This window comes from Pseudochaenichthys georgianus, unplaced genomic scaffold (assembly GCF_902827115.2).
Source record: "Pseudochaenichthys georgianus unplaced genomic scaffold, fPseGeo1.2 scaffold_470_arrow_ctg1, whole genome shotgun sequence".
NCBI classification, from domain to species: domain Eukaryota; kingdom Metazoa; phylum Chordata; class Actinopteri; order Perciformes; family Channichthyidae; genus Pseudochaenichthys; species Pseudochaenichthys georgianus.
In genome coordinates, this window is record NW_027263034.1 from 98,712 (window position 1) to 110,514 (window position 11,803).

Consider the following 11,803-nt stretch of genomic DNA (forward strand, 5'->3'; position numbering starts at 1 on the left):
CCCCCGCGCGGTTCCCTCGTCCCTCAGAAGAGGTGGAGAGGCGGAGGGGTGGGTCTTTTCATCTGCTGGCGGGTTGCCGGGATAACAGTATCCTCCGGGGAGGCATTGAACCCCTCTCAACTGCCCCCCGGAGGAGGCAGGGGAGTCAGGTACCCAGAGGGTGGACGGCCAGGGCGAGGCCGCCACACCGCGCTGGAGTCAGGGTCCCGGTGAGGCGCAGGACGGAGCACCCGGCAGTAGCCTCCAGCAGACCCCCGCGCGGTTCCCTCGTCCCTCAGAAGAGGTGGAGAGGCGGAGGGGTGGGTCTTTTCATCTGCTGGCGGGTTGCCGGGATAACAGTATCCTCCGGGGAGGCATTGAACCCCTCTCAACTGCCCCCCGGAGGAGGCAGGGGAGTCAGGTACCCAGAGGGTGGACGGCCAGGGCGAGGCCGCCACACCGCGCTGGAGTCAGGGTCCCGGTGAGGCGCAGGACGGAGCACCCGGCAGTAGCCTCCAGCAGACCCCCGCGCGGTTCCCTCGTCCCTCAGAAGAGGTGGAGAGGCGGAGGGGTGGGTCTTTTCATCTGCTGGCGGGTTGCCGGGATAACAGTATCCTCCGGGGAGGCATTGAACCCCTCTCAACTGCCCCCCGGAGGAGGCAGGGGAGTCAGGTACCCAGAGGGTGGACGGCCAGGGCGAGGCCGCCACAACCAGAGAACCAGAAAAAGGGGTGAAATGGGAAAAAAGTACCCCAAAATAGTGTTCCATAAGGCGGGTAGAGTCCCCTGACAACTCCCCATACCTTTCTCCAGGGTGGGAAAAAGTACAAGTCAACTTTTGGAAGAACCAGAGAAAAGGGTGAAAATGGATAAATTGTATCCGAAAATAGTGTTCCAAAAGGCAGGTAGAGTCCCCTGACAACTCCCCATACCTTTCTCCAGGGTGGGAAAAAGTACAAGTCAACTTTTGGAAGAACCAGAGAAAAGGGTGAAAATGGATAAATTGTATCCGAAAATAGTGTTCCAAAAGGCAGGTAGAGTCCCCTGACAACTCCCCATACCTTTCTCCAGGGTGGGAAAAAGTTTAAGTCAACTTTTGGAAGAACCAGAGAAAAGGGTGAAAATGGATAAATTGTATCCGAAAATAGTGTTCCAAAAGGCAGGTAGAGTCCCCTGACAACTCCCCATACCTTTCTCCAGGGTGGGAAAAAGTTTAAGTCAACTTTTGGAAGAACCAGAGAAAAGGGTGAAAATGGATAAATTGTATCCGAAAATAGTGTTCCAAAAGGCAGGTAGAGTCCCCTGACAACTCCCCCTACCTTTCTCCAGAGTCGGAAAAAGTCTAAGTTAACTTTTTGGAAGAACCATAAAAAGGGGTGAAAATGGATAAAATGTATCCCAAAATAGTGCCTCTTGAGGCGGGTAGAGTCCCCTGACAACTCCCCTTGCATTCCTCCAGACACCAGTTTGAAAACTTAAAGTTTTGTGAGAACCATGATTGGGGGTCCTCCAGGCAACAATTTCATCCGATCCAAAGTGCTCATGAGGCGGATACATTCCTCCATGATTTCCCCATCATGTGAAAATAGCTCGTTTTTTTCTAAGTGCTCTCAAAAACCGGGTTTCCGATTTCGTGCAGATGGTAGCTTGGAAAAGATGAATGAATTTTTTGGACGGAGGAGGGGAGCTCTCGTTTCCCCTCTCCGTTGTAAATTGCAACGGGGGAGTGCAAAAGTCTCCGGGGCTTCGTTCCGAAGCGCCGAAGACTTGACCCCCTCCCCCGTTGGCACTTAGCCGTTTTTCAAGAATTTTCAAAAACTTCATTTTTGATTATTTTAACATATAATTGACCGTTTTCTTTACTTTTTTTTGCTTTCCACGGGTGGAGGCGCATGGCAGGCCGCATATGAGCTTCCAAATTCGGCCTGGAACGTCCGGGAATTATGGGTTAAGCTCCATATACTGACGACTCCCATTAAAAGTGATTGAAATGTACAGGAATCTGTCCATTTCAATCACATTTGACGACGCATGCAGGGTGACCCTGGCTACACTTAAAGGGGGTCTACTTTGCGGTGCTTTACCGTCCGCCCATCGGCACCCATAGTCGGCCTTATTCACAGCAGCAACACCCAACCTCCATGGAGGATTTTGCTCGTGCCCCTGGCTACACTTAAAGGGGGTCTACTTTGCGGTGCTTTACCGTCCGCCCATCGGCACCCATAGTCGGCCTTATTCACAGCAGCAACACCCAACCTCCATGGAGGATTTTGCTCGTGCCCCTGGCTACACTTAAAGGGGGTCTACTTTGCGGTGCTTTACCGTCCGCCCATCGGCACCCATAGTCGGCCTTATTCACAGCAGCAACACCCAACCTCCATGGAGGATTTTGCTCGTGCCCCTGGCTACACTTAAAGGGGGTCTACTTTGCGGTGCTTTACCGTCCGCCCATCGGCACCCATAGTCGGCCTTATTCACAGCAGCAACACCCAACCTCCATGGAGGATTTTGCTCGTGCCCCTGGCTACACTTAAAGGGGGTCTACTTTGCGGTGCTTTACCGTCCGCCCATCGGCACCCATAGTCGGCCTTATTCACAGCAGCACCACCCAACCTCCAGTGGAGGATGTTATCATGCCCCTGGCAACACTGGTAAACACTGGTAACATATGTCTAGCCGCTGACAGGAACTTGACATCGGAACTTGACATCGCATTTCCATTGAGCGGACTCCCGTACATGGGAAGGGCAAGTCCCACGGTACCTCCGTTCATAAGGCTGACATTTGCCTTACATACCCAACTGCCTGCGTCATCAATCTGTTCCCTCTGCCAAGGACAAGCGGCAAGAGGAATCAAAACAGGAGATAGACACAACACATCGCGCAGAAAACCCTGAAGAAGTATCACTGCACCCGCCTGAGGAATGTTCTGATTATGGGAGACCTATGAAACACACGGAGGAGTCCCCACCGCCCGTCACCCCGCCCCCTGTCAACGCCTTTGAGGATACTCCGTTCACCCTTTCGCCCTCGCCCACCCTCCTGGAGATCGTGGAACACAAGAAGGAGATACAGAGGGCTGGCACCGATTCCTTCCTGGATTTCAAAGACCAGACTAAGGCGATACGCAGGGCTGGCAGCATGTCCTTTACCCCCGCTCCTCAACGACGCCCACCAAAATCACCAAAGCAGAGACGCGCACCATCTCCCCCGGCTTCATCACCATGCCTACCACAATCATCCAAACCAAAACAATCTGCAAACTGATATCTGCTGGGTCCAGGCTCAAGGGCGTATGGCACTCTCAACTCTTTCCAGGACATGCCCGGGCCCTGCCTGCCAGTAGCTTTGCCGTTATCTGTGTTGATAGGTAATAGATTAAGAGCGGTGAATGATCTTAGATACAGGAAGCACTCAAATGTTTGTGTGAGTTTATCTAATTTAGCAGTGATTCCATGTCAGCCACAGCTTGTTACAAAAAACATGACTGATAGTGTGTTTAACAAACTTAAACTAGCTTTATTAAATGTCAGGTCTCTGGCAGGAAAAACATTTTTAATCAATGATTTTATCACTGAGCACAATCTTGATTTTATGTTTTTAACAGAAACTTGGATTGAACAAAATAACAGTGCAGCTGTTCTTATCGAATCAACCCCTCCCAACTTTAGTTTTATGAGTCAGGAAAGAATGCATAAGAAAGGGGGTGGAGTTGCTATTCTGTTCAATGATTCCATTCAATGCAGGAAGACATCGTATGGAAACTTTGATTCTTTTGAATATGTGGCCCTTCAGCTGAAATGCTCCTCTCGAGCTCTGTTCCTAAATATCTATAGGCCACCCAAATACTGTGCAAGCTTTTTTGATGACCTTACTGAACTGCTGTCTATAGTGTGTATTGACTTTGACCGTCTAGTCATTGTTGGTGATTTTAACATCCATGTTGACAACCCCCAGGACAGAGGGGCTAAAGAACTGTTTTGTGTTCTTGATAGCTATGGACTGACTCAGCATGTGACGGAGCCCACGCACAATAAGGGGCACACTCTAGACTTAATTATCTCAAAGGGTCTGAATATCTCTAAGGTTGTGGTGACTGATGTTGCACTGTCTGACCATTCCTGTGTTTTCTTTGAGAGCTCTATTTCTGTTCACACAAGTGTTCAAAAAGAGGTAACCACAAAGCGATGTTTAACTGAAAATACTAGGGAAATTTTTACTCAGAATTTTTCTTCCACACTTGCCCCTGCTAACACCTCAGTAAATGAGCTAGTAGATCATTTTAATTCAAAAATTAAAAATGTTATAGATGCCATTGCTCCAATTAAGGTAAAGGAAGTGACTGGGAAGAAAATATCTCCATGGAGAAAGGCCATGACCGTTAAAACATAAAAAAGAGAATGTCGAAAAGCTGAACGCAGGTGGCGAAAAACAAATCTCCAGGTTCACTTTGAAATGTATAAAGAGAGACTTGGCCTTTATAATTTGGAATTGAAAAACGCACGACAATCATTCTTCTCTGACATCATTACCAAAAACAAAAACAACGCACGTGCCTTGTTTGCTACCGTCGACAGACTAACTAACCCCCCAGTGTCAGTAGCCTCTGAATTTCTATCCACCAGGGCGTGCAATGATTTTGCCTCCTTTTTCACTGACAAAATTCAGAAAATCAGACAAGCAGTCAGTGCCTCTGCATCAGGAACAGCAAATGTGTTGTCTCTGTGTCCACTTAACATCAATTCAGACATCATGACACAATTCCATCAGATTAATGATAAAAACCTGGAGGACATTATACAACTTCTGAAATCCTCCTCCTGCTGCCTTGATATTATTCCAACAGGATTTTTCAAAGATGTTTTGCCTTGCATGGCCTCAGAACTACTTCATATAGTAAACAAATCTCTTCACTCAGGTATTTTTCCACAGGCCCTGAAAACTGCAGTCATTAAACCGCTCTTAAAAAAGAATAATCTAGATGCTTCAGTAATGAACAATTACAGGCCCATATCAAACCTGCCATTTCTAGGTAAGATCATTGAAAAAGTTGTTTTTCAACAGTTGAGTAATTTCTTGCATTTAAACATCACTCCTGTTCTGAAGTCTTTACACTGGCTTCCTGTGTGTCAAAGAATAGATTTCAAAATACTGCTGCTGGTTTATAAAGCACTGAATGGTTTAGGCCCAAAATACATTACTGACCTCCTGCTAAACTATGAACCATCCAGATCTCTCAGGTCTTCAGGGACTGGTCAGCTTTCTGTCCCCAGAGTCAGAACTAAACATGGTAAAGCAGCATTCAGTTATTATGCTCCAAATATCTGGAACAAACTCCCAGAAACCTGCAGGTCCGCTGCAACTCTGACTACTTTTAAATCCAGGCTGAAGACTTTTCTTTTTGTCGCTGCTTTTATTTGAACTAAACTGCACTGTAACTTTTATCCATGTACTTTTTCTTGTAATGTTTAATTGAACTATTTATATTTTAGACTGCACTGTAACTTTTATCCATGTATTTTTTTCTTAATGTTTATTTGATTAGCTTTTCTTTTTTAATGCTTAATGTCTTTCATTTTTTTTTTTTTTTTTTGTAAAGCACTTTGAATTGCCTTGCGTTGAAAAGTGCTCTATAAATACACTTGCCTTGCCTTGCCTTACACATACACACACCTACACTTACAGACACCTAGTACACACACTCACACATACAACAATATATATATATATTTTTTTTTTTACATATTTTTTGTTGTTGTTTTGGGTGGAATGAATACCTATAGTGATGATTCAATGTAATACAATGATTTGTATAGTCTGGTACCTGAAAAAGGTCAAATGTGCCCAAAGCTTATTCCGCCTGGACTTTATTTTCATAAACCTCTCTAAAAAGGTCAAATGTCACTTGTTTTGCCTAAATCTTGATACAGGGTACTTATTATGTTATAGTTTGGATTCCTAAAGCTTTTAGGCTACTAACCCATCATTCAAGGTTGGTCTTCACTATAAGTAATGGGTTTTCTTTAGGCGGAGACAGGAATTTACATTTTTTTGCTATGTTCCATCTGAATTTACTCGGACACAGAAAGATCTATATTGATTCTGACACTTCTACATCCAACTCACAGATGTAACCTTGATTTGATAAAATTCATATAAACCTTTTAGAAGTGAAGTTATGGTAATTTGTTCTGGGAATGTCATTTTCGAGCCTGAAACCTGAAAAACAGGCTCGGGTTTAACAGGTTAAGGCTCCTCCAGACAGCCTCCGCGATAATCGATCGTCGACGAGCCTTTACAGAAATGTGTTTTCCTTCGAGGCGGCGAGCCCACATACGTTTCCCGGTCGCTGCCGGAAGACCTGGGAGTCCGGGACGCGCACGTTTGAGAAATTACGAACGGCTCATTTCGGAGGACACACGCGCATCTGCTTGACGCCGGGACGACCGGCGACCCTCCCCTACAGGCGCTCAGACGCGAAGGCCCGCCCACAACTGCGTGCACGTCTGTGACCGCAGTTTTAATATTTTTGTATTATTATATTAATATATATTATATGTTATGCTACATTACTAGCTGGCTAAATATACTGCCTATGCTTGATAGCTGTGCATGTATTATATGTTATGTTATATATTATGCTTATACTTATTATAATATTTTTTTATTATTATATTAATATATATGATATTGTAGTGCCAAGAGATATGGGAGTCGGAGGCGATGCATCGAAGGTGGTCACTACAATATGTTATTATGCTACATTATAACTGTTCAATGCTAAAACGAAGTAAACTGGATATAAACTCTCCAAACAGTTGAAAACCTACCAGTTTCACCAACTGTCTCTGCCACCTCCCGCCATGCCTGGTTCCTCCGGTTTAGGTCCCGGTAGGTGAACAGAGTACAGTCATACAAGACTGGGACATTTGCCACGGAAATGATTAATTTGTCCTCCATTTTCTGACATAAGGAAAATAGTCGAGACCTGCATACACGCGGTTTGATTGGCTAGCGCTTGTAATGACGGGAATTAAAAAACGGGATTTGATTGGCTGACGCCAGCTTCGAGCAAGCCTCGAGCCTCAAAAGTTGAACATTGTTGAACTTTTGACGCCGATAGACGCTCGCGAGGCTTGCAACGCCTTGCCATGCTACCCACAATGCAATTCGGCATTGAAAATATCCTACGTCACCCCATTCAAATGAATGGGCGAAGCGTTGGAAGCCTTTTTTGACGCCTGTAGTGTGTACGGGCCCGTTAGTCAACTTTTGGAAGAACCATAGAAAAGGGGTGAAAATGGAAAAAATATATCCGAAAATAGTGCATCATATGCGGGTAGAGTCCCCTGACAACTCCCCTTACATTCCTCCAGAGTCAGAAAAAGCATGTTAACTTTTGGAAGAACCAGAGGAAGGGGTGAAAATGGATGAAATGTATCCGAAAATAGTGCCTCATATGCGGGTAGAGTCCCCTGACAACTCCACTTTCCTCACATTCCTCCAGAGACCAGTTCAAAAACTTAAAGTTTTTGAAGAACCATACTGGGGGGTCTCCAGGCAACACATGTACCGGGGCCAGAGTGCACATGGAGCGGGGAGACATTCCTCCATGAAGTGAGGCAGCCGTCCTTTCAAAAACCGACTTCCGGTTTCCGATTTCGTGCAGACAGTAGTCTTTTACACCATCAAAATGGACAAACGATGCATCGAATGACATCTACAGATCAAGACGAAGCTAACCGAAGTACTCGCAGACTTCTAGCGTGTGAAAAACGTGTGCAAAGTATAGCTTGGTAGCAAAGTAGCTTTGCTACTAGCGGTTAGCATTTTCAATGGAAAAATACATTGAAATGGCTGCCGTTAGCTTAGCGACTAGCGGTTAGCATAATATTATTCACACATTCACCCTGACATAAATTATAATGTAACCCATTATCCCTCTCTTAATTCAACACAATTGTTTTATATTTAATAATTCCATAATAACTAAACCTATAATAATTAACTTAAAAGTATCCCTCTCTCAATTCAACACATTTTAAATAATTTTCACATTCCATTAAAAGGTCTCAGGCGGGTATCGTACCCGGGTCCCCGAGAGCAAAGATTAACGCTTATCTCAGTACGACACAGGGCCGCTTAGAGATTACAGGGAAAAAAGTCTACTATATACGGATATATTTCTCAGTATGTATATCAACGGCACATTTTCATATATTTTCCGCCATCAAAATGTATAAACGACACATCAAATCACATCTACAGACCAAGACGAAGCGAATGGAAGTACTGCCAGCATGTGAAAAACGTGTGTTTTACATTTAATAGTTACACAATGAATAAACCTATTATACTAACTACCCTAAAATACTATAACACTAACTATACAATAATCAACTTCAAATATGGAGAGTCTGAGAAGACAACTTTCCACATATAATTATATCTTGACTAAATATAAAAAATGTTGCATGCATGCCATAGCATGGATTCGAACTCGCGACCATCCGCACCAATGAGCAATGCTGATATCACTGCAACTGCACTGCTTAGAATCTGCCAGCCTTGTGGTGGGGGAGGGGAATAAAATGAAATGGCTCTTAGTACTGTGTACACGGTAACCACATTTTGCAAGCAGGTTCCACACAAGTGCAACAACACACTCTCAAAGGCTCCGAGCGCCAAGCACATTTTTTGAATTTTTTTGAATTTGCCCATTCTTCTCCAGCAAAACCCTGTCTGACTCTACGAGTAAATCAGGATTTTGGGAGAAAGTTTGACATTTTATTGAAAAAAAGTTCTGGGTGTTCTAGGGTTCCCATACTTCAGATCCCTGATCTGGGCCCTATTTAGTCCCTTTTTGGGCCCTGTGAAAAAATTATCTATTTATATATCTCTTTTAGGATTTCACGTTTTTTAAATTAAAAATATCTTATAGGAGCGAACGGTAGCAGCTGGATCCCTGAAATTATACACCAGTGTACTACATATAGCGGGGAACATTTGCTGTGAATATCAATTGCGTCACTCAAATGCTTGATTGTATATCAATATTATTCCAATGAAAAGCTAATTTGTCCAAAAGTGCTACTAAGTCGTATCTTTTGATAACAACGTCTGATCGGTTCGGGATCAATAGCTATTCCCCACCTTTAATTATTCCGCATCCAATGGTACCCTCCGTGAGTCTCTAGGACCTCAGGGGGCGGAGCTAGGGCAGTCAGACGTCAATGGCAGTAATGCATGATGGCATTTGATTGAAAAACAGTTCTGGGTGGGCTAGGGTTCCCATATTTCATATTCCTGATCTGGGCCCTATTTAGAGCCCCCCTGTGAAAAAATTATCTATTTAGCCCTTTTCAAAGTACTTTAAACACTCACGGAGCACTGCGGCTTCTCAAAAGACCTTAACGGAAGGTTTTGTTACATTTTAAGCCGTAACCTTTGACATTTAGTGGCACCAGAGGCATCCATTTGCATCTCCTCCCCGAGACGGTTAAAATGACATCAAGCTCAAAGCGGTCGGACCTTCCTTTGTGCTATAAAGGGCACCGTACGGCATGGAAGCGTGACCTTTGACCTTTGGAGCTTTGTTACATTTCAAGCCGTAACCTTTGACATTAGGAGCAGCAGAGGCATCAATCTGCATGTACTTTTCGAGCCGGTTCTAATGAGAGCAAGCTCAAAGCGGTCGGACCTTCCTTTGCGCCGTCGAGGGTACTGTCGGCATTGCGAATGTGACCTCGGTTTTGACCTTGTCCGAGGTGGCAGGGTCCCCAAATGTTGCAAGCGGGTTCCACACAAGTGCAACAACACGCTCTCAACGTTTCGGAGTGCCAACCACATTTGTTCAATTTTTTTCATTTTCTTCCCCTCTGCCAACACAAGCCTGTCAGATGCTAAGCTCCAGACAGCATTTTGTGAGAAAGTTTGACATTTTATTGAAAAAAAAGTTCTGGGTGGGTTACAGTTTACATACTTCAGATTCCTGATCTGGGCCCTATTTAGAGGCCCCCTGTTAAAAAAGTATCTCTTTAGCCCTTTTCAAAGTACTTTAAACACTCACGGAGCACTGCGGCTTCTCAAAAGGCCTTAACGGAAGGTTTTGTTACATTTTAAGCCGTAACCTTTGACATTTAGTTGCACCAGAGGCATCCATTTGCATCTCCTCTCCGAGACGGTTAAAATGACATCAAGCTCAAAGCGGTCGGACCTTCCTTTGTGCTGTAAAGGGCACCGTACGGCATGGAAGCGTGACCTTTGACCTTTGTTACATTTTAAGCCGTAAGCTTTGACATTAGGAGCAACAGAGGCATCAATCTGCATGTACTTTTTCGAGCCGGTTCTATTGAGAGCAAGCTCAAAGCGGTCGGACCTTCCTTTGCGCCGTCGAGGGTACTGTCGGCATTGCGAATGTGACCTCTGACCTCAGTTTTGACCTTGTCGAAGGTTGCAGGGTCCCCAAATGTTGCAAGTGGGTTCCACACACGTTAACCAACACACTCTCAAGGTTTCAGATCGCAACCACATTCTTTCAATTTTTTTCATTTTCTACCTGTCAGACCCTTAGCTTATGAGAGGATTTTGTGAGAAAGTTTGGCATTTAATTGAATAAACATTTCTGGGTGGGTAAGGGTTCCCATATTTTAGATTCCTGATCTGGGCCCTATTTAGAAGACCCTGAATAAAAAATTAGGACCCCATATTAGGTTGACGGACACCCCCCCCCATAAGTACAAGTACACAGTAAGTGAATACTCGTGTTACTGTGTAATATGTGGAAAGTGGGACCCCATAATGGGTTGACGGACACCCCCCGACATGACACATATTTGGTAAGTGGGACCCCATATTGGTTTGACGGACACCCCCCCCCCATAAGTACAAGTACACAGTAAGTGAATACATGTGTTACTGTGTAATATGTGGTAAGTGGGACCCCATATTGGGTTGACGGACACCCCCCCATAAGTACAAGTACACAGTAAGTGAATACATGTTACTGTGTAATATGTGGAAAGTGGGACCCCATATTGGGTTGATGGACACCCCCCTAAGTATAAGTACACAGCAAGTGAATACTCGTGTTACTGTGTAATATGTGGAAAGTGGGACCCCATATTGGGTTGATGGACACCCCCCCCCCTATAAGTACAAGTACACAGTAAGTGAATACTCGTGTTACTGTGTAATATATGGAAAGTGGGCCCTCATATTGCCTTTGGGCCACCCCCCCATGCAGTATAAGTACACACTAATGAGAAGAGCGCCATCTATTGTCCAATGCATGCATAGATACTCGTATGCTGTTCGTGTACTATTTAGACTGCCAAGTGACGGTAAACGGCCAAGTCCATCCCATGGCCCTAATATATTGCCCACGGCTGTTATATCCCAATGGGACAAATGTCCATGCCGGCACTAGAGGGCTTACCTTCCTCCTTTAGCAGCTAACCCCGTAGAAACAGCACCTCACCCAGTAACCCAAGGGGCCATGCTACATGCTAACCCATTAGCCGACTCTTACCCAGTACCTTCTTTTCCCAACTGGTCTATCGTTCCCCCCCACTCCCCCATCCTCCATGTGCAACCAGCTACACTCTAGCCACAGCAACACCACCCATCCAGCCATCCTCCTCAGTCTCAATCAATCAATCAATGTTTATTTATATAGCCCAATATCACAAATGTTACATTTGTCTCAGTGGTCTTCACAGTGTGTACAGAATATCAGTATGACAATACGACACCCTCTGTCCTTAGACCCTCACATCGTACAAGGAAAAACTTCCAAAGAAAACCCAGTTTAAAGGGAAAAATG